The 5,650-nt window shown below is 45.0% G+C and overlaps 1 long non-coding RNA gene across 1 annotated transcript; it reads left to right on the top strand.

Moving 5' to 3' along the window:
- The first annotated feature begins 507 nt into the window (after positions 1–507).
- LOC129735656 (uncharacterized) lies at positions 508–4,485 on the top strand. Its single transcript, XR_008731450.1, has 3 exons — positions 508–720; positions 1,027–1,160; positions 2,600–4,485. It is a non-coding gene; the product is annotated as an uncharacterized LOC129735656 (long non-coding RNA).
- The last annotated feature ends 1,165 nt before the right edge of the window (positions 4,486–5,650 follow it).

Genomic DNA, 5,650 nt, shown 5'->3' with positions numbered 1-5,650 from the left:
AGAGTACTTCTTTTCTCTGCCTCATCTCATTCTGAAACAATGTGAAAACCATTCACAATCAGAGAAAACAGGGCTGGGAGGGACTGAGAGCAGCTGTCTGGTCCATGCTGACTTTGGTGTTAGCTATATCCAACCTATTGGTTGCAGATGGTAATATGTGCTAGACTTTCCATCCCTGACATAGCCTGTGCCAGTGCTTAGCTTTCCTACTCGTTAGGTTTTCTTAATATCTAATGGATTCCTTTTTTTCAATTTAAGACAATCTTTATTCAGCTCATTGGGCATGGAGAATATATCTGTATTTATTTATGAAAATTTCTCTTTAAGTTTAAAGTTTTCTAGAAAAAACAGCTCCAATTCCTTTGATTGTTTTTGTACTGGTTTTTGCTGGGATAGAGTTAAATTTCGTCATAGTAGCTTGTATGGGGCTGTCTGTGTTTTGGATTTGTGCTGACAATAGTGTTGATAACGCAGGGGTGTTTTAGTTATTGCTGAGCAGCGCTGACACAGAGCCAAGGGCTTTTCTGCTCCTCACCCCACCAGTGAGCAGGCTGGGGGTGCAGAAGGAGTTGGGAGGGGACACAGCTGGGACAGCTGACCCCAACTGACCACAGGGATATTCCACACCATATGACATCGTGCTCAGCAATAAAACTAGGGAGGAGGTTGGGCAGAGCCTGGGGAGTTGCTGCTCAGGGACTGGCTGAGCATCACTCGATGGTGAGTAATTGTTTTCATTTGCATCACTTGTTTTTCTTGGGTTTTATTTTCCTCTCTCTTTGCTACTTCCGCTCCTCCCCCCCCCCCCCCTTACATTTTTAAAATTACTATTTCTTTTTAATTATTAAACTGTTATCTCAACACATAAGTTTGTTTCTCACTTTCATTCTTCCAATTCCTTCCCCCATCTTGGGGCAGGGGGTGTGGGCAGTGAGTAAGCAGCTGGTCCTGCTTAATTGCCAGCTGGGGTTAAACCCAGGTTTTTTCTAGGCTACTTAATTTACAGGTATTTTCTATTATTTTCAGTCAGCATTGGTGTCCTGCCCCACAAAATATAGAATCACAGAATGGTCAGGGTTGGAAGGGATCTCTGGAGATCACCTAGCCCAACCCTGCTCGAGCAGGCTCTCCCAGAGCAGGCTGCACAGAGCCACATCCAGGTGGGTTTGAATGTCTCCAGAGCAGGAGACCCCACAGCCTCTCTGGGCAGCCTGTGCCAGGGCTCTGCCACCCTCAAGGAAAAGAAGTTCTTCCTCATACTCAGAAGGTACTTCTAGTGATGCAGCTTGTGCCCGTTGCCCCTTGTCCTGTTGCTGGGCACTACTGAAAAGAGCCTGGCCCCATCCCCTTGACAGTTGTCCTTAAGCTATATATATATGCATTGATAAAATCTCCTCTCAGTCTTCTCCAGGATAATCAGGCCCAGGTCCCTCAGGGAGATGCTCTAGTCCCCTCATCATGTTTGTAGCCCTCCACTAAGCCCTCTTCAGCAGTACCCTGTTGAACTGGGGAGCCCAGCACTGGGCACAGCACTCCAGATGCGGCCTCACCAGGGCAGAGCAGAGGGGCAGAATCACCTCCCTCAGCCTGCTGGCCATGTTCATCCCCATGCACCCCAGGGTCCCACTGGCCTTCTTGGCCCCACGGGCACACTGCTGGCCCATGGGCAACCTGCTGCCCCCCAGCACTCCCAGGTCCCTCTCTGCAGAGCTGCCCCCCAGCAGGTCACCCCAGGCTGTACTGGTGCGCGGGGCTGTCCCTCCCCAGGGGCAGGACCCTACACTGGCCTGTGTTGAACTTCACTGGGTTCCTCTCTGCCCAACTGTCCAGCCTGGCCAGGTCTCGCAGAATGGCGGCGCAGCCTCCTGGGGTACCGACCGCTCCTCCCAGTTTTGTATCACCAGCAAACCTGCTGAGGGTGCCTCTGTCCCTTCCTCCAGGTCACTGGTGAGTAAGCTGGGCAGGACTGGAGCCAGCACTGACCCCTGGGGAACGCCGCTGGCTACAGGCCTCTAACTAGACCGCACCGCTGATCACAACCCTCTGAGCTCCCTCATTCAGCCAGTTCTCAACCCACCTCACTGTCCCCTCATCTAGTCCATGCTCCCTGAGCTTACCTGTGAGGATGTTATGGGAGACAGTGTCACAAGCCTTGCTGAGGTCAAACAGACGACACCCATCCCTTTCCCCTCGTCCAGCCAGCCAGTCATTCCATCATAAAAGGCTGTCAGGTTGGTCAGGCATGGTTTCCCCTTGGTGAATCCATGTTGACTACTCCTGATAATCTTTCCCTGCACATGCTTACAGACGACCTCCAGCTGTTCCACCACCTTTCCAGGGATGCAGGTTGTGGCTGACTGGCCTGTACTTTCCTGGGTCCTCCTTCTTGCCCTTTTGAAGACTGGAGTGACAGTGGCTTTCCTCCAGTCCTCAGGCACCTCTCCTGTCCTCCATGAACTTTCAGAGATGATGGAGAATGGCTTAGCTTTAACATCTCCAGCTCCTTCACTTGGGGTACATAGATCTGTGGGTGTCAGGATTGCTTAAGTGATCTCTAACCTGATCCTCCTTGACCAAGGGAAAGTCTTCCTTTCTCCAGACTTGCTTTCAGGGTCTGGGAAACCAGAGGACTGGCCTTGGCAGTGAAGGCTGAAGCAAAGGTGGCATTCAGTAACTCCACCTTCTCTGTGTCCTTTGTTACCATGTGAAAGCTGGTGAAATGCTTGGAAGGTCCATCGTCTGGGAATTAACTGAACTGTGATGCATGCGTTGTTCTCAAGTGAGGGTGGAACAGTGGGGTTTGCTCTTCAACAATTCAACAACGTGGGCACCAGAAGTGGGATTCAGCTGACTGAAATAAGTCATCTACATCTGCACTGTAGTAGGGTAAATCCTTTGGGGTGAGATGACTTGTGCTCCGTGGACTAGAATGAGATCAACACTGATGGTAAAGAAACGCTGCAGTCAGAGGACCTGTGCCAATATCACAGAGATTTCCAAATTAGTTAACTCACTTGTGTCCTTAACAGTCATGCTTGTGCCCATAAATAGAGGTGTCACTCCTCTCATATAGGTTCATGGTTGGACATGTATCTTTTTGTATTTTCTACATTTCTCTACCCTGGGAATAAGCACCTTTTGTTTCCAGTTTAATTACATCTCACCCACAGGGGTCTGCTGTTAATCAGCTGCATAATTTTCCAAGTACCTTATTGAGATATTGATACACATAACCCTGGAGGTTAAAAAAGCTTGGAATGAGTTGACAGTAGTCTTGGAAAACCTTCACTTCTCTACATTGATCTGGAGTGGCTCTGTTGACTTGAGAAGCTGTTTTCTCTGATTTCACTCTGGTGTAATTTAGGGCAGAATTTGATCCTGTGTAAATAGTGTTTATTGAAAGACAGAAAGTATCACATTGTACTAATGTACTGTATGTACCATGATTTGTTAATCACCTGTTTGACTTCAAGCTGTATTAAAAGCAAGGTCTTCAAGTAAAAAAAACGTGACAGTAACTACATAGAAGTTGACCTTTTATTTATTTGCCTGCAATTTCTCTACATTGTATCCCCAAGGAGGCTCTCAAAGCACTTCACAAACATTTCCTGAGCCTTACAGACTGCAAGAGAGGTAAGAATTCATACAGATGAAGATAAAATACCTTTTTCAAAAGAATCTCACACGCAAGTTGTGGTCCAGTGCAGGGAATACTGAGCTGAATTTTATACCCGTGTCAATTATAAAGGCAAACAAGACATTGATAATAGTCTTTGTTGGCATTAATTTTATGATTTATTATCCCCTTATGGAGTTCCAGAAGCACAAACATATTGACATTTTAAAATGGTAGGACCTTTGGGTATATTTCAGAGTTCTCAGCTGCTGCTTTAAGAAGGCCTGTTTTGGAAGAGAATAATTTTGTGGTTTTACTTTTGATTGTCTAGCTGCATAGCGTTAGGTATTTGATGTAGGTGTTTGGTAAAGAACTACACTCCCAGTAGTGTCAGTGGACAAACTGTTGTCTTAGGCAGTTTCAATCGGCTTCTTAACTCTGCAGAGCCTAATGGTAGATGTTGTGATTCTCCCTCTGAGTTTCACATGTTTATACACTGCTTTTCACTCTTATCTGAAAAATAAATCTGTCCCTTCTGTTGTGGAACAAAGTATAATTAGATTATACTTAATGTGATGTTTCCTGTTACTTAACTTGATCTTATATAGATTGATATTTCCTTGCACTCATTATAATGATATGGTTGTGATTCATGGAAAATTATTTTTGGTACAAAAAGGTTAGGGAAAAGGCTAATGGGAAAAAAAGGAAGCTATTTTCAAGTAATTAGGAGCATTTATCAGCTTGATGTTTATTACTATTTTTTATGCACTATGTTTTTGTTTCCTGTTCTAGGACAATTCCACCCAGTGAATCATGGATGGCATTTTTATGGCATCATAAATAAAAATTTCCTTTGACATGTTGTCCTGTTCCCTGTTCTAGTTGTTGTGTCATTGGGCATAGCTCATAATGGAGTGATACATTAAATAATGTTACATTCCCTACCCTGTTGCCACAGAAGCAGAGTGTTGCCCGGTACAGAGACAGCCTGTAGGATAAATATTGCTGATAACTTACGCAAAATTGTGAACAGAAAGAGAAGAAAGTTTTTGTTGGCACAAGGAAGACTTGGAAGAAATTAAACTTGGATAATGGAAACCAGAAGAATGTTTCTAACTTCATAATAGTATAGTCTTAGTATTGCTGAGGCAAAAAGTGGCAGCTGATATTCGGGAGGGATCTTGGTCAGTTTTATGGCAGACAGTTCTCTGCAGCAGTGGTGGGTTGGATTTGGAGACTTTGAAAGTCCTTTCCAGTCCAGAGTGCCCAACACACAGTCACTCCTGCTACTGGGAGTCAACACGTGGCACTCAGGCATAGGTAGGACAGTGTACCACAGGTCACCAGTCCCAGGGTCACGTAACAATGTCCCATGGCACAGAAGTATAACCTTACACAGCACTACAAGAATAAAAGAAACTGCTTTTTGCAGGCGGGAGAGGTGACAGGGTTCATGATACTGAGTGACTGGTTTCCACATCTCAGCTAGGAATAAAATAAAATAAACAATTGACTTGAACCTTTAGGGCACAAAACAAGTACTTGGTTCAAATACAGTTCAAGGAGCTAATATGTCCATATCTTTATGGTGTGTTCAACTAATATAAAGTGGTGCATGCAGGGGAAATTCAACTGTACTTGGAGTCTTGAATGTTGTGTTCAAAGTTAAAAACACAGAAATCTCATCCTTCAGTAAAATCAAAATATGGACATTAGTCTGGTCACAGAAATGTTGCTGCATGACTACAGTCTGAAGCAATGGAGTAGAGAAAATCCTATTGACAAAGGAACTGCTTTCCCCTGTTCTGCTGAGGTTTCTAGAGAACTGGAGTGACTCCAGGTGAGATAGGCTTTTGACCCAAGTAGGTTTGAGGACTGTTGCCCTCTTATTTGGACCTCAGCATCAACCTTCCCTTCTCCATTCAAATAAATGTTCTTTTTCAAGAAAGGATGCTCCATAGAAGACAGGCAGCTACAGACTCAGTCCTCACATTGTTTGACTCCCAAAGGGTGACACAATACATAGCCCAG

The sequence above is a fragment of the Falco cherrug genome, chromosome 3, assembly GCF_023634085.1.
Source record: "Falco cherrug isolate bFalChe1 chromosome 3, bFalChe1.pri, whole genome shotgun sequence".
Lineage (NCBI taxonomy): Eukaryota > Metazoa > Chordata > Aves > Falconiformes > Falconidae > Falco > Falco cherrug.
The sequence above is the reverse complement of the archived record's forward strand: the minus strand, read 5'-3'. Positions and strand labels throughout refer to the sequence as shown.